This window comes from Apodemus sylvaticus, chromosome 13, assembly GCF_947179515.1.
Source record: "Apodemus sylvaticus chromosome 13, mApoSyl1.1, whole genome shotgun sequence".
Classification (NCBI taxonomy): domain Eukaryota; kingdom Metazoa; phylum Chordata; class Mammalia; order Rodentia; family Muridae; genus Apodemus; species Apodemus sylvaticus.
Window position 1 is genome coordinate 4,524,641 of NC_067484.1, and position 22,177 is coordinate 4,546,817.

General features: G+C 41.3%; 1 long non-coding RNA gene and 1 pseudogene across 1 annotated transcript in view; one reads left to right on the top strand and one right to left on the bottom strand.

Annotated features, from left to right (window-relative positions):
• Positions 1–12,789: 12,789 nt before the first annotated feature.
• LOC127664090 (vomeronasal type-1 receptor 1-like) lies at positions 12,790–13,988 on the top strand (annotated as a pseudogene).
• Positions 13,989–20,189: 6,201 nt separating this feature from the next.
• Positions 20,190–22,177, bottom strand: part of LOC127663599 (uncharacterized) — a 35,173-nt gene continuing 33,185 nt past the window's right edge. Inside the window, exon 4 of the long non-coding RNA XR_007972996.1 lies at positions 20,190–20,657. This is a non-coding gene — a long non-coding RNA (uncharacterized LOC127663599). The remainder of the gene's footprint in view (positions 20,658–22,177) is intronic.

Consider the following 22,177-nt stretch of genomic DNA (forward strand, 5'->3'; position numbering starts at 1 on the left):
ACCCTGAGCCTTGTTGGAAATAATTCCTTTTCATTCAAAAAGCTGGGTCTCATCTGCATAGGTGGCACCAAGCTGCTACCTTGCACATCTGTCAGTTTCAAATGTAGAAGCTGTCAAAGAGATGTTTGTGTGAGTGAGTGTGGGAGTGTGGGAGTGTAGGAGGCAGGGGTTTTGGGGGCAGGGCACAGGTACACCATGAAGTTGAGAGGCCTCAGCAGGTAGAGGAAGATCCCGAGATCTCAGGATACTCTCCAGAAATCCATGCCTTGGGATGCAGCTCCAGTCCCTCCCAGGCAGAAGCTCAGATTTAGAATCCATCTCACCTAGTCTGGTTAGTTCCCTGTGAGCAAGGTGACCCTGGGAAATTACCTCTTGTTCTCACTCATGGTGTGTGTGTGTGTGTGTGTGTGTGTGTGTGTGTGTGTGTGTGTGTGTGTGTGTGAAGAGGTTGTCAGGGAGTCTGTCAGACCTTAGCCTCCTGGCCTTCTTTTTGTACTTTTAATATTTACTATTATCGTATATGGTGTTATGCCCAGATCGAATTGTCCCCACAGATCATCAGAGACCACCAGGTGTCCAACATCTATGCAAAGCCAAAGAGTCTTTATTCCAGCTCAAGCACAGACCCCCAAATCTCTAAGCACACTGAAAACTGTGGAAGGTCCAGTGCTGGTACAAACCTTGCCTATTTATCATGATAGCAGGGTGAGCAACTTTCCAACGTGGCAGTCACATGGGCAGTTGACATTTGCTTGGTTCTCATCTATTAGCTAGTGATGATTTCAGCTTGGTATGAACAATGGTTGCTAGCTAAATCTACTTTGCTAGCTAAATCAACCTACTTTAGACATTAGGTACTTAAGAACTGATAGGTTGTTGCTAGGAGGGAAGTGACTATTTGCCAAGGAGAACTGGGATTGTTACCAGGCTGACATGGCTTTTAAAACAAGTTGGTATTTTTCCAGTAGCTGAGTTATTTCAGATGGCAAGTTAAACATAAAACAGAATCTGAAAGCAAAATCAAGTGTGTAGTGTTAAGATGGGCCCTTCATCACATGAAAACGAAAATCACAGGGAAGCTAAAACAATCCTGGATTATAAAGAACTACTGGAAGTATCACTCTCCCTGGTTTCAAGTTGTGCTTCAGAGCTGGAGTAATAAAAATAGCATGGTACTGCAAAAGAAACAGATATATTGATCAATAGAATCAAATTAAAGACTCAGATATGAATCCACACGCCTATGGACACCTGTTTTTTTTTTTTATTAAAAACAACAAAAAACCAGAAATACACACTGGGAAAAGGGAAGCATCTATAACAATGCGTGCTGGTCATGCTTGATGGCTATATGTAGAAGAATGACAATAGAACCCCATTTATCACTGTGTACAAAGTGTGGCCCCAGATGGATGCAGGAGTTTGAATCTGAACCTAACAGAAGAGAAAGAAGGAAATAGCCTTGAATGTATCTGCACAGGGAAAGATTTTCTAAAAAAAAAAAAAAGATAGTTGGTACAGATAATGAGATATATAGCTGATAAACGGGACCTTGTGAAACTGAAAACAGAAAAAAAAATGCAGTCATTGGGACAAAGCAGCAGTCCACAAACAGAAAAAGATTGTTATGAACTACACATCCAACATAGGGCTTCTATCCTAAATATACAAAGAACTCAAGTATCAATAGAACAATGCAGGTTTTTTAAAATAGGGTATAGATCTAAACAGTTTCATCAAAAAGGAATCTCAAATGGCTTGAAAACGCTTAAAGAGATGTTCAGCATCCTTTGTACATCAGGGAAAAGCAAATCAAACCTACTTTAAGACTTAATCTTATACTTGTCAGAATGACTAGGATCAATAAAGTAGTGTCAGGTTATCATGACAAGGATATGGAGAAAGAGAAACATTCATCCATTGCTGGAAGGAATACAAACGTGTACAGTCACTATGGATGTAAGTGTGGCAGTTCCTTAGTAAGATAAGACTAGGTCTCCCTCAAGATCCTGCTACAACACCCTTAAACCTCCAGTAGACCCAAACACAACAGGCACAAAAAAATTAATGAAATGATTCCTAATTGTATTCTAGCATAGTCACAGATCAGTGCCTTGTCCAGTCATCATCAGAAAGGCTTCTTCCGGCAGCAGATGGGAAAAATAATTGTTTAAAAAAGTGTCATCATGAAGCTCATAGGTAAGTGAGTGGAATTAAAAGGAAAACAAAATAGAGAAAAACCTCCTGCATGGAATAACCCACCCAAATAAATATTACATGTTCCAGTATATGTGGATATTACCTGTTGAGTCAATGTTACCATCAGTAGAACCACAGAAATTAGGTATAGATTTAGAGACAGTGGGGGTCTAGCTAGATTGTGTTAGGAAAGAGAAGTAGAATAGATAGTTACCATTGAGGGGGACTGGAATGGGAAGATCAAGTGGGGAACTGGAGAGGAGAGATGTCTAATATAAGGGCCATTTGAGGGGTAGTATGGAAACCTGTACAGTAGAATCTTCCTAAAATGTATACATATATAAGTGTGATCTAAATGAAATCATCAAATAATGGGAGAGACAGAGTCCCAATGGCCATCTCTTCTCACCAAATGAAGTTTCCAGTCCTGGGCTTAGGTTATATCGAATTGACTTGTTCAGAGCTGTCTTGTGAGAATACCCAAGCAGCCCAGGTTATTTTCAGGACTATAGCTTGCTGACAGCAGAGACCATTTCTGAAAAGAACTAAGCAATTCAATTAACATGGAGAAACCAAGCTGATATACCTACACAAAGCCTTTAACCCTATGTTCTATTGCCTTTGGTACAGGAAGGTACTCTGTATGCTACAAAAAGCAAAACATAAACACCAAGTCATCCACAATGGTGCCCTGCTTGCAAGATATGCTGGTGCAATAGAGTCAGAAAGTTTGTAAGAGTAACCAGTCAGTGTCTGGTTTGACCTAAGGCCCACTCCACAAGAAGGAACCCACACCCAACTCTGGTTGGGTGGCCAGATACCTGAGACTGGGTAATAAAGGGGCAAAACCAAATGATACTCGTCCAAAAGAAAAAAGTGGCCATCAAACTAATCCTAATGGCAATTTGTCATATTCACAGATCGGCACTTTGCTCAGCCATCACCAAAGAAAATTCCTCCTGCAGGAGATGGAAACAAATACAGAGACCCACAGCCAGACATGAGGAGACTGAGAGAGCTAGAAAAACTCAGCCCTACATTGGTTATGTTTACTAAATCCCTCCCCTGAGGGCTCAGGAAACCCCATGGATGTGGAGGCATAAAGAGTGTAACAGCCAGCAGGGGTTGAAGGACACCAAGAAAACAGGCCCTCTCAATCAACAGGAGCAAAGATCGTATGAACTCAGAGACTGAAGCAGCAAGCTCAGGACCCACACAGGTTTGCACAAGGTCCTCTGCACATATATTATGAGTGCAAATGTAGGTTTGTTATGGGATTCCTGAGTCTGTGAATGAGTGTGTCACTGATTCTTACGCCATCTTTTGGGCACTTTTCCTTCTCTTTGTTTATCTTGTACAACTCCAGTATAACAGGTTTTTATTGTAATCATTACATTTCATGTTTTCATAGCTCTTAGAAGTATTCCTTCTTAGAAGTCTGGTTTTTTTTTTCCTAATGGTATAAAGAGAGTAGATCCAGGTGGAAGAAGAGGTAGGGAGGGAGTGGGAGAAGTAGAGGGAAGGAAGACTGTGATCAGAATGTTATGTGAAGAAAAAACAAAATTCTCTCTTCAATAAAAGAAAAGGAAAGAAAGTAGAAGTCATTATTTAGATGAAGGAAAGTGATAGAAAAAGGCAGCATGCTGCAGGAAGGAGGGTGGTGGGAGGAGGGTGGTGGGAGGAAGACGGACAAAACAAAGTGTTATAACGTGTGTATAAAATGTAATTGTGAATCCTGTTATTTGCATACTAACTAAAATTTTCCTTTAAAGGGCTGGAAGGAAGGCTCAGAAGTCAAGAGTACTTGTTGCTCTTGCAGAGGACTGGGGTTCAGCTCCCAAAATCCATCTTAGATTCCTCACAAACATCTGTAACAGCAGCTCCACAGGCTGCAATGTTGTCTTCTAACCTCTGTGGCACCCACAGGAGAATGTTCAAACACCTACACACACACACACACACACATACATACACACACATACATGCATGCTTACATACATAAACATACATACATACATACACATACACACATACATACATACACATACATACATACATACATATAAACGTACATACATAGACACACATACGTAGACACACATACATACATACATACATACATACATACATACATACATACATACAAAAAAACCCACAATGTTTAAAACTCTGGGAGACTTCAGTGAGTAGACACATGAGTCTGTCCTTGAGAGTATTCTATAGTGAACTGTGAGTTGGTAGTTGATGGGTGTGGATCCCAGCTGTGTCTACATGATGCCCCATGAGTCAGGATGCTCTTGGGACTCACTTCTGTGACTGTGCACCTAGACTTCTTGGAGACCACTTGGAACTCAACTTTGATGATGTGACATAGTCAGTCATGACTCCATGGATATCTGTGTGTGGATGGAGGAAACAACTACTACTGTGACTGCATGGACAGTGGATTCACACGGCCACATTGTGAGGCTTTGATACCTCATTGTTGGTCAAAGCCTTGTCACAATGATAGAAGATGTGAAGACACTATTGACAGCTAAGTTTGTCACTGCTGGCCTAGATAAATAGGTGCCCTGTGTAAAACAGACATAAATGTGCTGATCTGTCCTCCAAGGATCAATAGTACATCATAGGCCTGCCTTCCTACCTTGGAGCCTCAGGCTGTGTTAGTATCTGTCAGCCTGGATTCACACTAATTGTCCTCTGAGAGGCTCCACCCAGCAGCTACTGAAAGAGATGAGAAGACTCACAGCTAAATGTGAGATCAAGCTCAGGAAGTCATGGAAGAGTTGTGGGGAGGATTGGGGAACCTTTAGGGGATAGGGACTCCACAGAAGACCATCAGAGTCAACTGTCCAATACCCTTGGGAGTTCCAAGAGACAAAGCATCAGCCAAGGAACATAGGAGTGCTGGACCTAGGCCCCTGCACTTATGTAGCAGATGTGCAGCTTTGTCTTCATGTAGGACCCCCAACAACTGGATTGGGGGCTGTCCCTGACTCAGATGCCTGACTGTGGATCCTGTTCCCCTAACTGGGCTGCTTTGTCTGGCCTCAGTGGGAGAGGCTGTGCCAAGTGTCACAGTAACTTGAGGTGCCTGGGTGGGTTGGTACCCAGGAGGGACTTCCCTTTTCTCTGATGTGAGAGGGAGAGGTGAGGGAGACTGGGAGGAAAAGGGGAAGTGGAGGGGTGCAAACAGTTTGTAAAGTGAATCAGTAAGTAAGTAAATAAATAAATAAATAAATAAATAAATAAATAAATAAATAGAAAAAATTAAGAGTTTAGGAGAGAGCATATCCTGTTCTAGCAGAGAAACAATATTTGGTTCCTAGCACTCACATGGCAGCTCACAACCATATGTGTCCCTAGTCCCAGGGTATCAGTCACCCTTTAATGACCTCTGCAGACCCTGAATTCATGTAGTACATAGACATATAAGCAGGCACAAGTCCATTCACATAAAATTTTAAAACTGAAACATTTTTAAGAGGAACTAGAAAAAGTTAGGGGAGGGCTGCGTGTGTGGGTGAGCGCCCAGGCCAGGCCTCCCCACTTCCAACAGGGCACTTGCTTCAGCTCTGGGGGACTGCCTAGGCTTGTGGCCTGGCATCCAGCAGGATGGAAGAGGCCTTGCTTGCCCGGGGAGGCCGAACTCAAATGGTCCTGCTCAGCGCATTGGCCAAGGCCCAGGAGTCAGCTGGAGGTGTGCACCGAGGAGCAGCAGGGCCCGCGGAAGAGGCTGCTGTGGCTGCCTCTGCCCTACGATGGCCTGACGTCACTGCCGCGGGCTCTGGGTGGCGGCTTCCTGCACCTCCAGCTCCTGGACAGAAGGGGGCGGCAATGAGCTCAGGCGCTGGGACCCGAGCTGCCACCGCTGAGCGGCCTGCGCACAACCAGCTTGGCTGCCCAGGCTCGCTGCCTGGCCGCCACTCTGTCTGCTGCAGCCTCCAGTGCTCAACCTTAGAGGCGGCTGCTACCAGGAGGTGCCCGCCTAGCTGCTGGAGCTGCAGACCCTCAGCCTGGGCGGCAACCGGCTGCAGAACATCCCAGCCCGCAGAGATCCAGAACTTGTGGAGTTTAGAATGTTTATGCCTTGGAGGAAACTTCATGAAAGAAATCCCACCAGAATTAGCAAAGCTGCCTTCTGTCATTTGATTTTAAGAGCTCTGACACCTGGGCTTCGAGGGGGGCTCCCACTTCTCTGATGAGAAGGGGAGGGGAAAGGGGGTAGAGGCTGTATGAGGGCGGGGCCCTGGGAGGAAGGAGTGGTTGATACTGGGATGTAAGAGAATAAATTTTAGAAAAAGTACTCTGATCTTCTGTAATCATTTTGTTTACAAAATAACATTCTAGAGTATTCCACTTTCCCTTTGGACTCTATTAGCCCGAATATGAAAGTATTATTTTACTTTTTTTCCTACCCAGGGTTCCTTGTTTGATAATCATTTGGATGAAATTTTCATAATAGCAGGAAGTTTTCAGACTGTATTGCTTTATTAAATGTTTCTATTTTCCTATGCATTCATTATTTTTTAGAATTTTAATTTTGTGTGCTTGTGCAAACACCAGTGCATGTGTTCATGAGTGAGTGTATGTGTGTGCGTGTGTGTGTGTGAAGTGTGTTGAGTTCACATTCATAGCTATCCCTAAATGCAAGTGGTCTTCAGGCCACAGGCTAGACACACCTCAATGGCCATAGTCACTCCTCATAGAGAATAGAATAAAAAGAGCACTACTGTGCATGTCTGAACTATACTGAGAAACTCAGAAGTCTTGCTTATTGCAGGTTTTCACAACATCTCCTGATTGAAAAATGGTCCACACCAGCTGATAATGTCAGAACTCCTGGGGCATCAGGCAACAACCTCATAGCAAGAGCTCTGGAGCGCACAAGGAATGTCCACACACAATCTCAATTTCATATAACTAGAGATGTCATAAACTACATTAGGGAATAAGCTAAGAACTTGAATTTGCAAATTGCTCTAAATCTATGAAGAACTGATTTGGAATTTTGATGGTGATTGATTGCATTGAATCTATAGATTGCTTTTGGCAAGATGGCCAGGTTTGATATATTAATCCTGCCAATCCATGAGCGTGGGAGTTCTTTCCATCTTCTGAGATCTTCTTTGATTTCTTTCTTTAGAGACTTGAAATTCTTGTAATACAGATCTTTCACTTGCTTTGTTAGAGTCACACCAAGGTATTTTAAATTATTTGTGACTATTGTGAAGGGAGTTTTTTCCCTAATTTCTTTCTCTCTCTGTTTATCCTTTGAGGGCAAGAAAGCCACTGATTTGTTTGACTTAATTTTATATCCAGCCACTTTGCTGATGTTGTTTATCAACTTTAGGAGTTCTTTGGTGGAATTTTTAGGGTCGCTTAAGTATACTATCATATCATCTGCAAATAGTGATACTTTGACTTATTCCTTTTCAAATTGCATCCTTTTGACCTCCTTTTGTTGTCTAATTTCTCTGGCTAGGAAATCAAGTACTATATTACATAGGTATGGAAAGAGTGTGCCGCCTTGTCTGGTCCCTTATTTTAGTGGGATTGCTTCAAGTTTCTCTCCATTTAGCTTGCTGTTGGCTACTGATTTGCTGTATATTGTTCTACCTATGTTTAGGAATGGGCCTTAAATTCCTGATATTTCTAAGACTTATAATGAAGAGGTATTGGATTTTGCCAAATGCTTTCTCAGCATCTAATGAAATGATCATGTTTGTTTGGTTTTTTTTTTTTGAGTTTGTTTATATAGTGGATTATGTTGATGGATTTCCATATCTTAAACCATCCCTGAATCCCTGGGATGAAGCCTATTTGATCATGATAGATGATTGTTTTGATGAGTTCCTGGTTTCATTTTGCAGGAATTTATTGAGCATTTTTGCATCTATAATCATAAGAAAGTTTGTCTGAAGTTCTCTTTCTTTTTGGGGGTCTTGTGCAGTTTAGGTGTCAGAGTAATTGTGCCTACATAGCCACTACCCATACATTGGGTAGTGTTCCTTCCATTTCTAATTAGTAGAATAATTTACAAAGAATTGTTATGAGTTTTTCTTTGAAGGTCCGATACAATTCTGCATTAAACCCATCTGGTCCTGTGCTTTTTTGTTTGGGAGACAATTAATAACTGCTTCTATTTCTTTAGGGGTTATGAGACTGTTTAGACCATTTATCTGCTCCTGATTTAACTTTGGTATTTGGTATCTGACTAGAAAATTGTCCAGTTCATCCAGATATTCCAGTTTTGTTGAGTATAGGCTTTTTTAGTTGGATAGGATGAGGTTTTAAATTTCCTCAGTTTCTGTTGTTTTGTCTCCCTTTTCATTTCTGATTTTCTTGATTTGGATACTGTCTCAGTTGCCTCTGGTTAGGTTGGCTAAGAGTGTATCTATCTTGTTGATTTTCAGAGGTGCTTAGGCAAGTATACTCAGTATATACCCTGGGGATTGTAGGAGACAAACTGACATCTACCATCTTAGATTCTCTGGTGACTTTATCCTTTAATTTTATTACCATTAAACTCAACAACTCTCTTCACCTAAACAGAAGATATTTAGACTGTCTCCATCACATAATTTTCAAGTCTTACTAATTTATTTATTTTTTTTATTGTGTGTTTAGATGTATGTGCAATGTATGTGACCTTCCCCTGATCTTGAGAGGGCTAACCAAACCTTATTTGTCTACCACAATCGGTCTTCTGTTGACCTGGGTGGAGTCTTCCAACATAGATGGAAGTCTCAGGCCTTCTCCCCACTTCAGCTTCCTGCAAGAAAACAAACTGTTCATTGAGCTTGCTTTGCAATTCAATCCAGCAAAGAAAGATCTTTGGGTTTTTCCCCTTATATATTGAGAGCTGAACATTAAACTTTGAGACTTGATCAGAATGAATTTTTTCTTGGCTCATTATTTTCTCTTGCCTGTCCCTCTTTCATCCCCAGCTCTCCCTCCTGGTAGACCCAGTTCTCTGTGGCTGCTCAACAGCTACTTATGCATATTAGATACTGGTGTCATTGTGTTATGGATGGGCCTGGTGCTGTTCTTGTGAACCAATCACCTAATGAATGAAGGTGCCCATCACTGGGCGAGTAGGCTGGACTTCTTGGTTGGACAGAGAAAGAGAGGAAACAGGAGAGAGTTACTTCCTCTAGGAACCAGGTCAGTAGAGAGGTCAGATGTAGCTGTTAGAGTTTCTTAGTATCATGGTGGATTTGCAAGGATCTTCCACCAGAGGGATCAGATTTTACTAAGGCTTACAAGATTGCATTTATTTGCTGCACTGTAAGACTGAGTTATCATTGTTTTTCAACTAAGTTTGTGCTACATTTTCCTCCATGTTGCACCTCATCTGGGTTCAAGAGAGAAAGGTATGGTGGCCAAGTGTGTGTTTGCCTGAGGTGCTCCACAAAGGTCGTGAGGGATTTGAAGCACGGGGTTGGAGTGGTAGCAACCCACCAATAGGAACCTAGCGAGCTAGGTGGAGATGTTTCAGGAGCTCCTGGACAGTGACTCTCCATGAATCTCTATTGCATGGTCCCTGGGGCAGAGGGTTTGAGGCACAAGCATGGGAACGTGCCAATCACACTTTTTAAATATTTCACTCAACATCATTGCATCCATGTTGAGATAAGGAGACAAATTGAATAAGTAATTTCCCCTCTGATACCATGTAAATGAAAGAAATAACTCAAGTATGTAGCTTTTAAATAATACTATAATTTTCATTTTTAGTTACTTAAAAAATAGGCTATTCCATTGATTCTAAAGTGTAACTAGGTAATCCCTAGTCTCAAAGAGAGTCTATCCTTTGGCATCACTAACACAATCCACAGACACTTTGGAGTAGTGAGAAGGCTGTTGAATATCCTCTAACCTGTATAGATAATGTATATATTTGAGAGCTATGGGAATGAACACTACAACAAAAGATCTATAACATCAAAGTGCCTGGCTAGATACCCTACATGTCTCACAGGAAATTGCCCATGTGTTATGATATACAAAAAAAAAATGTAATAACTCTCTCTCTCTCTCTCTCTCTCTCTCTCTCTCTCTCTCTCTCACACACACACACACACACACACACACACACACACAGATAGATAGAGAGAGAGAGAGAGATAAATAAAGATATAAATGATATATAGTTGATATCGATATAAATGACAAATAGAAATAGATCAACTATGTTTTAAAATTGTAAACTAGTAGGTTTTAATGGAGCCTTAATATTATTATTAACTTTTCCTTTTCTCTGATACATGCTATATTTCCAAGATAGATTAATTGTCTACAGTCCATTGTCTACTTACATCCTTTAAACAACTGTGTTCTAACAAAAGTCCCCTAACCATCAGTATTTTACTTCACTCCTGACCTTTATAAAGTATTCCAAGTGAAACACACATAACTCAAGATTCAAAACTAATGTCTAAAAATTGGGGAAAATGCAGAACATTTCTTTTAATTTGTGGAGTATCATATGCATAATCATCAAATTACCTAAAACATTCATAATTACATTTTGCTTAAGAGATGTATAATCCCCATTGTATAGCGATCCATTCATTAACTGATGGACAATTAACCTGGTTCTATTTCATGGCTACTGTGAATACAGTGGGATGAACAGGGATGGTTCTCTCTATTAGTCAATGATTGCTCAGCCCATATCCTTTACTGTATGTACAAAGTTGATTATTTACATTTAGAATTCTATAGAAAATATCACAACCTATTATACTTCTAATAAGCCTTCATGGTATATTAGAAAATGAGTCATGATCTACCTCAAAGCAAATGGACATTGGAATAACCCAAGGACATATGAGTTAACACAGGCTTCTGTTGCTTGATTTGTCAAACTAAAATATCCTTGTCCAAGAATAGGAAAATGCAAGACTCCAGATAACATGCTTATGGGCTTTCTGATGTCAGCACAAGTTTGCAACAGTGAATGTATACAGTGTAATGCAGTCCCTGGAAATACACCTAACAAATCTCTTGATCTCCCTGGTAGTACACTTCTCCACACCTGATGACAGCACCAATTCTGAACTTAGATTTCCCCAAAGAAAGTAAGGAAACTTGTTTTAACCTCTGTTCTACACACTATGACCTAGAAAACTCTTGGGCCTCATCATTGATTACTAGAAGGAAAGCATATTGATTTGAACTGGGGATACATGTGTTTTCCATTTAGAGGTATTCTAGAAGCTGTATAAAGCCATGCCCAGTAACAACACAGATGACAATGTATTGGACTCTCTAAGCGACGTCTGTCCCTTTGTGGGCTCTGATATCTCACCTCATTCAGCCATCTGCACAACACTTCCTGGAAGATATGAGACTTCACCATTCCTTTGGATCTGTCTTAGGGAACAGATACACTGAAAAGATCTTCAACAGGAAATGAAATCAGAGCTTTTTCTCCAGTACCTGATTAGGAGCGGGCCTTCATCCCTGTGAGTAAACCCCATCCTTGTGGTAGGTAAGATTCCTGCAGCTTTATGTTTCTGTTTAAAGTTCTATTCTCCTCCCTACAGTCCAGTGTATTATGAAATCAACATTAATCATTAGAAGGAATTTGTTTTTGTCTCCACAGTTTACATAATTTTGTCAATGATTTCTCTAGGCAAAAGAAATGTCTATGTCATGGTGCAGCACTCATCTGAAAATGCCTTTTAATGTGACTTTCATATGTGATATGACAGATTTTTAGTTGTTGGATAAAAGCTTATTGTTTTTATAAAAATCAACATAAACCATGTAAGTTGGAGACTAAACAGGAGCATTCAAAATCTGAGCTTTAAAAAAATCTCTGTATGCAAAGACTTTAACAGAGGTGACAGTAATGTTTTTGGATTGTGATTGATGAAAACTGGTCATTTATCCAATATAATTCCAGCATCAGATTCATTAGAAATACAGTTAAAATGTGGACATTTGTGAATCAATGATATGCCTGGGTCTCTCAGTTTTCTTCACAATAGATATTACAGGTATATATCAATATTGTCCTTTATAAACAGAAAGCTATTGACTTTTTCAGAAATATTTTCTTTCTAAACAATGATTACTATAAAAGTATATCAACACAGATTAGATTATTTTAAGGGAACATTCTTTATAACATTCTATATAAAGATCTTAATTCAAGTTCTTATATAAAGTAAGAATATTAATTTTTCATTATCATTTGTTAAAATTATTTGATAAATTTTTAGTTTATATGCACTGGTGTTTTGATGGTATGTATGAATGTGAAGGTGCCAGGTCCCTGGAACTGGAGTTACATACAGTTACAAGGGTCATGTAGATGCTGGCAATGGAGTGTGGGTCCTCTAGAAGAGGAGCCAGTGCTCTTCACCACTGACCCATGCCCCCATCTCTTAATTATATTTTGGAATATTTAATTATCTTATGAATGTGATTGTTCTGCCTGCTTGTTCAATCAAAACTGCATAAATACAGTTCCTCAAATATGAGCAGACTAGGACCATCTCTTCAACAACAAATTACTATTTTTAGCACATTGTTTTGAAAGATAATGTTGAATTCCAATGGAGCAAAAATGCACTCATGTCTACAGATATACATGTATACACATGCAGAACCCATAATGTGTAGAAATATGTGTTTATGGTGTTGAACATGAGAGATAGAGTTCCATCACATGCACAATTCCATCATGAGGGAAAGGAAGCAAAATAAGTGTAAATTAAATATTCTTGGTTTTTTTCAGAGAAAACTCTTGTAGTGACAAAGCAGGGCCACATTCTTGAGATAAAAGACTCCAAAAACAATTGAAAATCTCAAATAATTGGGAAGACTCTTGAAGACAACAGTGTCCTACCTGATCCAATGAAGCTATCTCCATGTTATCTCAAAATAAAACCCTGAATACTACAGAAGAAGTGGCTCTTCAGATACTTTTGCTTTGCCAGGCTGAGGTTGGGACTGTGGGCAACATTCTTGTGTTTCTTCATAATTTATCTCCAGTTTTGACTGACACTCATCTGAGGCCCATTCAAGTCATTCTATCAAACTTAGCTGTGGGCAATACCTTCAATCTCCTCTTCTTGACATTTCCAAACCATATTACAGTTTTGGCTCCAAGGAAGCCTCCAACTGACCTCACAGGTAAACTTTCATACTTCTTTCACATGGTGTCTCAAAGCACAAACATGTGTTCTACCTGTGCCCTGACCACCTACCAGTTTGTCACTCATGTTCCTGGTAATTGGACAAGGGTCATGCTCAGAGAAATACCCCCAAGTTCATGAGATATTTTTGTTACAGTTGCTGGTTTTTCAGTGTCTTAAATAATGCGTACATTCCAATGAATGCTAGCGGTCCACAGAAAAGACACAATGGCACTGATTCTAAAGGTAAGTGGATCTGATCCCTCTCTGTTGTCAGTGTTGGCATTAGCTTATTGCGGTTTGCCCAGGACATTTTAATTATCAGCATCATGATCTGGACCAGTTTTCTCTATGATGATTCACCTGAAGAGACACCACCAGAGAATGCACTATATACACAACCACAATCAGAAGCTCAGAGTCTATGCTGTGACCAGAGCAGCCCACACTACAGTCATGCTGGTGGTCACATTTGTGACCTTTTATCTTCTAGACTGTATTTGTACTTTCTTTCACATTTCTTTTGTGAACACTCATTTATGGGGGAGGTATGTCAAAGAAGTTCTGACTGTAAGCTTGCCCACCGTTTCTCCCTTGCTGTTGATCTTTAGGGATCCTAAGGGTACTTGTTGAAGACCCTTCATGGTGGGGCTGCAAAGCCATATGACTGGGGTAAGAAGTCTGGAGCAAGAGAGTGAGGTCAAGATGTGTCCAACCCATGAGAACCTAAGCCTGAGACTGGAAGGAGTAGGACTGTTCCCTCCTCTCCAGAGTTGGACCCTTGTATGTAGCCTATACAACTTCCACGTCTGCCACGCAATATAGTCATGGATCCTGGTGGCCAGGTTTTGCCTTAAACTTCCTATCTCCTTATTAAGACAAGCCCAGCTATCAGTGCGAGTTCTTCTTCATGTGACTGATGAATTTCAAGCACCTCAGCCTCCGGAAATGATGTACACTCAACACAAAACACTCCCCACACACCAGGGTTTAACAGCCATTCTTCACCCCTAATAAAGAGAGCTAATTCAATATAAATTGTCTCCAGAGAAGGTTTTTTATCCTGAAGTCACATTGGCTGAGATCCTGTTAAACCATCTACCAGGCTAAGCTTCGGTGCTTCAGGTAAAGCAGGTGGGCTGTGGTACCATTATATCCCAAGGGCAGAGCAGACTTGGGGCAGAAACTGGCACACTATGAGGATCCAACAGGATCTCTGGTTCAAGCAGGACTGGATGAGTTCATGCCAACCTTTGACATCATCCCAAAGACCCCAAGCCACCATAATCTGAGGTCCCTCAGGCTGATTTTTCTATTTTGTTTTGATTTATGCAATCAAGTCTGGTTCAGAGGCATGGAAAGGACAATGAAATCATCCGGCCATGTTACTCCCCAAACCTCTACCTGAACCCCAACAGTCCATGTGGGCATTGGCAAAAACCTTCTAACTTTTTCTCCGCAAAAGGGGGTAAAACAGTTACATGGCAGCCAAAAAATACTGCTAGGGTAGTTACCTGAACTCTTAAACCTGCAGTAAGGTGATATTTTGGGACACTATGGAATCCCCTGATAGCTGCAAAGCCTCTGAAATATTCTTCTCTTGATCAGGTATTTCTTTTCCTTTTCTATCACGGGAAATATCTCATCATAAAAAATCATGCAGATTATGAAATTAAACTCCTGTGTAATAAAACTAACTTCAAATAAAACTCCCCTCTTTGGGGGATGGAATTAATGAAACAGCACCATTTATGGTCATGGGAAATTCTTACAACTGACTCACAGATCCAGGTCTTTTACCTGACTTGGCACAGTGACAGCTAAGAAGGGAAAACTCCATCCTTCCACTTTTTGCTTTTCATAGCTATTAGGGATGTTTTTGTACAATGTGTGATGATGTGTCTCTGTCCTTCTATGCCTGTCTAAGAAAATGTTAATATAAATTTGTTAAAATAAAAAGCCCATGACCTCTATCGAAGTGCAGATTTGTAAGGTGGACTTCTGGACAGAGGGAGGAAGTCTGGTATAGGGAGATTTTCTTCTAAGACACTCAGGAAGTCTTACTGCAAAATAGAGGAGAGGAAACTAGCCGTGTGTCAGATTAGTATAAATGTGATAACTGAATTATGAGCTAGTTGGAACAAGCCTCACTTAAGGAAGGATTCTCTTCCCCTACTTGAATACAGGCTTTCCTGAGGTCATGGACAAAGTGCTAATGCAGAGCAGCCACAAGGGGACAGTACACCATCACTTTCTAACTGGCTGCAAGGCCAGCAGAATTCCTGACTTCCTTATTGGCAAAGTTTGGGGCCCCCATGCCCTCAAAACTTCCTTCTTATTTCCTGCTAAGGGACTATCAGGGAACAGGGACCACTCAACTACACAGTGCCTCCAAAAGGGCCAGCAGGGAGTGCTGGCTGCACAGCTCTTCAGCGCCTCCCACAGGGCAGGCAGGAAGTTCTTACTTCACAGCTCCTCAGTGCTGTGCACCAGGGACAAATTCAATCCTCAGGCCGACTCCAGATATGAGCCACAGGAAGTAATTACTGCACATATGGATGCCCAGTTTTCTTCTCTATCACAGAGGGGACTTCTGATTCACGGGAAATGTGTGGTTGTTATGAGCTGCCAAGTCACTTTTCTCAGAGTTGAGTACTAAGATTTGGGGGTGGGTGGGATGGTGTATGTTTTTAAAGAGTGTCAGTCATTCTACACTGTCCTCAAACTCCCTGTGGGGAGGATGATGCTGAGTGTCTGGTCCTCTTGCTTCTACCCTTCAATCCTAGGTTTCTTGCCATAGACACCACATTGATTTGATGTTGGCCTAGAACACAGGGACTCCTGCATGCTACTGATACTAAGCTATATCACTAATCCTGTTGTTGCTGTTGTCGTCGTCATCGTTCTTGTTGTTTTTAGGATTCACACTGCCACCCAAACTAGACTCTTTTTCTCTATATGTACAGGCTGGTCTTGACCATAAGACTAGTCTCTTACACAGGAGACAGGCCTACTGAGCCTTCAGACATGAGATGATATGCATACGCCTTCACCATAGCTCTGACATCTAGTCTTAATTAAAATCCGCAAACTTCCTAGAAATGACTAAATGTGATTCAGGTGAGATTGCCCAAGGAGAGAGGGCACTAAATGTTGAAACAGCAGAATGAAGCCCCATCTTGCCACTTCCCTCTGCTGCATGTTTGGGCTCAGGCTTGTAGTCACTTGTGCCTTCTCTTCTGTCCATCATGAAGCATAGAGAAGTTACATGAGGTTAGCTCCACAGCTGCTAGTCAGAACACACCTGCTTACCTGGGCAAGAACAAGAAATGTGCACACACTCAAAGGAATGGAAGCAATCTTCAGATGTGTCCAGCTGAGTGCAGGCTCCAGGTAGAGACTTGCAGCTGAGATGAGACTGGACTCCAGATGCACAGCAGTTTGCTGCTCATCAGAAGGGTCTCTAGATTCACCCTGGTCACAATAGCCATCATTCTCACACAGTGTGGAACTTGGTGGGGTGTCTGACTTCCCGTTGATAAGGCGAATGGTGGCCTGGAAGGAAGAAGCGTAGCAAGGCAGGAGGTGAGGAACTCCAGGGTAGAAATGGTGGAGAGAGAGGGCACAGCTGCCCCTGGAGTCACCCCACAGCTGTGGTTTTCATAAACTTTGCTCTGAGTTAGGTCTGAGGACTCAAGTCATGTGAACTATCATGGCTTTGGCAGGGGAATAAGTGTGGGTGGGGTTTTTAAAAGGTTGGCAGTAGGCTGTTTTGTAGAGGACACCCACAGAGACACTGCAGGCCTCATTCTCAACTTGGGAACCCATTTTAGGGAAGGTTGGACAGGCTGGCTAGGGAGGCTTCTCTAAGGAAAGATTATAAAGAATACCATGCTCACTGTGAGAAACAGAGCAAAGGACAGACACTTCCCATCGATCCACTCTGATGTTTACTCAGGCTGGAGGAGAGGACACAGGGCTACTGTTCTGCAGACAACTCTGGGGCACTTTTGCACCTCAGCCCACTCCACTGAGCATGACCCTGTGATAAGCCAGACCTGCCTTCCTGGGATTTTACCTGGACAGGTCTGGGCTGCTGTGCACATGTCTTCCTGCGCAGAATGGGCCTGTGACCACACTGGCTCCTGGACATCTGGCCTGGCCTCCCTAAGGCGCTATCTGATTCCCAGCCAGACTGACCCCCACCCATGACTCACAAGTCATGGAGCTGGGGCTGGTCCTCTTCCAGACTTAAAAGCAGAATGAAACAGGAGGAAGTGTCTTAATGACTTGAAAACACACAGGTCATACTGGGCTGCTGCCTGGCCACAGCACCCATCTGGCTTGCCAGTGACTCTCTGTTTCCTTTGGCTATGCCCTCACCCTCCCCTCTCCCTGCTCTCAGCATCTCTGCTCTCCACTTCAGGCTCAGAAACCATGAGGTGGTCTTTCAGGGGTTTCTATTGAATTGTTCTGAAGTGACAGAATATTAAGTTCCTAAATGTGCCACAAGGGGGCGCACTCTTCATTTCTCACAAAGGACAAGACAGAGTAAGGAATAAATGAATGAGGACTTGCACCCACCTGATCCTGGGAAGGACTCCAGGATCCAGCTTCTTTCCTTGGAGCAGGGTTCTTGTGGGAGAATGGCAGCAGCAGCAGAGATTTTGGAGGCCGTTCATGATTGTCTTCCTCCTGCCCTTGCAGTGGTATTGCCAGGTTTGAGGGGAAGCTCAGCTTGCACCCTGAGGCTGGCCATCAGAAATGGGCTTTTCCTGAATGACCACAGCTTTCCAATGGACAGCTTCTTCCTGATTGAAGGCCACTTCCTGGGTGAGGTTATTTTCCTCCATAAGGGTCTCTTTCTGAAAGGTATCCCCAGAGGAGGAGCCTGTGAGTGTTACATTCGTGGGAGACTGCAGGGATCCAGAGAGCTGCTCTTGGGGATTGCAGGAGGACATATTCCTGTCAGGCTTGTATGTGATGACTCTCATGGTCGTGACAGTTCTGGGGCTTGGGGTACCTGGGAAAATCTGCATGGAAGTGGTAAACATACCACACTCTTCCTGATCATGGGGTGCCTCATGATTTGGTGAATGGTGGGCCTCCTGCTCTCATGGAAAGCCTTGAGTCAGATACTCAGTCCAAACATAAGAAGCCAATTACAATAATAATAATAACAACAATAATAAAATCTGGTTTGGTGGCACACACTTGTGCCAGGGAGACAGAGACTCCATGTCCTCCCTAGCCAGCCATCTGAGCCTACCTATCCAATTCAAAGCCAATCAAAAATCCTGTTTTACAGAAAACAGTGGATGGCACCTGAAGAATGACATCCAAGGTTGTCCTCTGGTCTCCACACGCAAGCTTACATGTGCAGGGCCACAGGACCAAACTATCCTGTAAAAGGATTTTCATCCACTGCAGTAAGAGAGCTCAATGGGTAAAGGTTCTTGCAGCCAAGTCTGATATAACCTGTCCAATACCTGGGACCTCTATTGATGAGGTTTGGTCTGTTGTATGTATTGTCCCAGACACAAGAAAGTGCACAGGTAGATCCAAGTGAGGCTATGTGACCTTGCCTCCAAATTATTTCTGATTGGTGAATAGAGATGACAACAGTCAATAGCTGGGCAGAAGAAACCCATGCAGGCAGGGTTTAGCATTCCAGGACTTCCAGCATCAGAGAAGAACCACAAGGGGGAAGACACCATGGGTTAGGCGAGTCGTAAAATAAAGAACATGTGGGTTGGCTACCTGTAAATAAGAGCCGTCCAAATGAAACATGGCACGTTCTATCGTGGGATTAGTAGTGGGAAATAGACAACAGCGAGAGGTGCACAATCTGCCCAGCTCTTGTGCTGATTAAGGCCAATTGTACATAGAAAGGTTGTGTGCAATGTTTGTCTGAGAACTAAGTGGTCAAAGGCAGGGTAAAAACCGGAGTTGGGATTAAATAATTTCTACACCATCCACATATACAACTCCTGCCCACCCCCACATACACAAATAATAAATGTAATTTTAAAGGGGGTTAAAGCACTTGTTAGTAAACATGAGGATCCACGTTCGATCACCAGAACCCATGTGGTAGGACAATAAACTGCCCAGTCACTATCCTCTGGCCTCTATAAATGCACACTAACACACACATATGAACACAGAATAAATTAATGTAATTATTAATTAATTAACTAATTAAAGGTTTTTCACATCATCTCTTGTTGGCCCAGACTCACTTCTGTCTTTGGTTTACATAGCTCGCTTCCCCACATCTACCTCTCCTTATCTCATGCCTATCATGCTTACATGTGTTTCTCCTCCCTAATCTCCACATTTAAATCTATATTAAACTCTTTATAAACTATTGTTCTGGGGACTAGACAGATGGTCCCCAGGTTAAAAGAACTTATTGTGCAATCATGAGGCCTGGAGTCCAAATTCCAGCATCCTCTAAACACCCATGAGTATAGCTTCCAGGAAACAGATATTGTCTTAGGCAGAAATAATAAAAAACTGCCAGTGATTTGGAGGAAAAAACACCTACAAATGTATGGCAAAAATGCAAAAACTCTGTTCTTTTAAAATATAGCCCACAAAAGAGTTAGGACCTGGGTTATGAATGAAAAGGAAGTAAGTGAAAATCCCGGTTCCTTTCCTACCATGTAACCCAACCAAGTACCATTATTATCTCTACAAATCTGTTTCTTGCTGAGTGTGCCAATTTATATGCTGCTTCTCAATATCAAAAGGGAAAACACTTAGCAAAGACTCCTGGAACATAGTCCATACAGAGTAATTTATTAATCATTAAATTTTGGGACAAATGTTAAAAAGACAAGCAGTGTTTCATGTTTATTTTTAACTGTCAGACACAAGGCTTAATATCCTGACTTAAAGTTGAGACCGAGATATAAAAGGAATTACAAAAAGCCATTTTGCCAAGGACAAATGCTAAGTAAAAATAACTAGTACTATGGAAATATAATTTACATAGGCACAATCATAAGTTTATTAGAATAATTTGATGCATCACCTCAAAGTTTTTATTATTACAAAGATATGGTTTCATTTTCATAAACAATAAAGGGAAAACAACACATTAAAAAAAGAGAGCAAAGGTAGGAATGAAGAATATTACTAGGTTGCTTTACTTTCCAACTTAAGAACCAAAATTCAACACAGGAAAAACTCCTCGTACAAAAATGGTAGAAAACATCACACTAAAGATAATAAAACACCTCTCGTTCCTGAACACTTCAAAAAACAGACTTCCCTGAGATCTTCGAGTTTTCCTGTCTGGAAACAAGAAGCGCCAGTAAGTTATTTCATCACCACAATCCTATTTCCAACATCAAAGCAAAACCTAGGAAAGCCACTCTGGTGGCTTTCTCATTCTCAGAAATTTATTTTTATTTTATTCTAGACATACAGAGAAACTACTTTAAAAGTTAAATAAATTCTGATTAGGTACACAGAAGGCTGTAGCAGCACAGCACAGCTCCTAGGTGCAGGTGGGGCCCTGGGGGGCTGTGTCCCAAACAATCTTATACTCAGGTGGTCTCTGCGTACATGTCTATACATGTCTGCTCAGTCCAGAGCCTAACTTCTAAACTGACTCTTAGTACATTTAATTTTGATGCTATGTCTAATATTGACCCATAGAATGAAGTACCATGAAAAGTAAAAGGCATTGGAAGACAATTTCTAGACAGGGTTGGCTGCAAACTTAATAAAAGAGTATCTAGTTGTTTTATGAATAGCAAATATTTTCACAAGTGCCAAAGGGGTTAAAGTGCTTAAGATACAAAAACATACATCATAATGTTAAAACAAGAATATATTATCAAGTTATTATAGCCACTTTTTTTAAGGAGAGGAAAATCTCCTTTCATCAATTTTCAATAGCAAGTGGAAGTCAAACATTTCCTCTAATATTTGGCTTCTGATCATCTGCTCAGATTTAGAAATGAAGGAGATTTAAGTATAAAATGTTGTTAAATATTATAAAACCCAGTGGCTGAAAAGAGGCAAAGAACAGACAGTGATGGAAAGCAAGACAAAAGAAGATCGCCGGCTCCTTGCTACTTTCAAAGAACAAGTGCCTACCAAGGCCAAAATCTCGATGCAGACTTTTTAAACAATCAGCCAACTTAGACTCACCCACCAGACTGTGCAACAAAGGAACTTAGACACTATTAAATATATACATCTGAGGGTTTTTCTCATTTTGACAGATGTTCAGGAAGTATTTACTTAGTGTTCAACATGCCACTAGTACTGTGTACTTCCTTCAGCTACACATTTCTTGCTTTCTAGAACTCAAGTTTTTATCTTTTTATAATACCATGTAGAGGGGCTAGAGAGATGGCTCAGTGGTTAAGAGCACCAACTGCTCTTTCAGAGGTCCTGAGTTCAAATCCCAGCAACCACGCGGTGGCTCACTACCATCTGCAATGTTATCAAATGTCCCTTTTTGGTGTGTCTGAAGACAGCTACAGTGTACTCGTATACATAAAATAAATAAATCTTTTTTAAAAAATAATACCATATAAAAAATCCAGAAAGATAAAGCAACGTTGGACAAAGGTGTGCTTAAGAAACTAACTACAAACAATGAAGCAAGGCCTAAACAAGTTCAGGAAGTTACCCCATGATATACTGACAAAAATCACTAACTCTCAAAATTTTCTGAAAACAGATAACAGCTAATAAAAGCCTTAGAAAACTTGAAAAACTGATAGATAGATAGATAGATAGATAGATAGATAGATAGATAGATAGATAGATAGATAGATAAAGTATAAATGTGTGCCTAC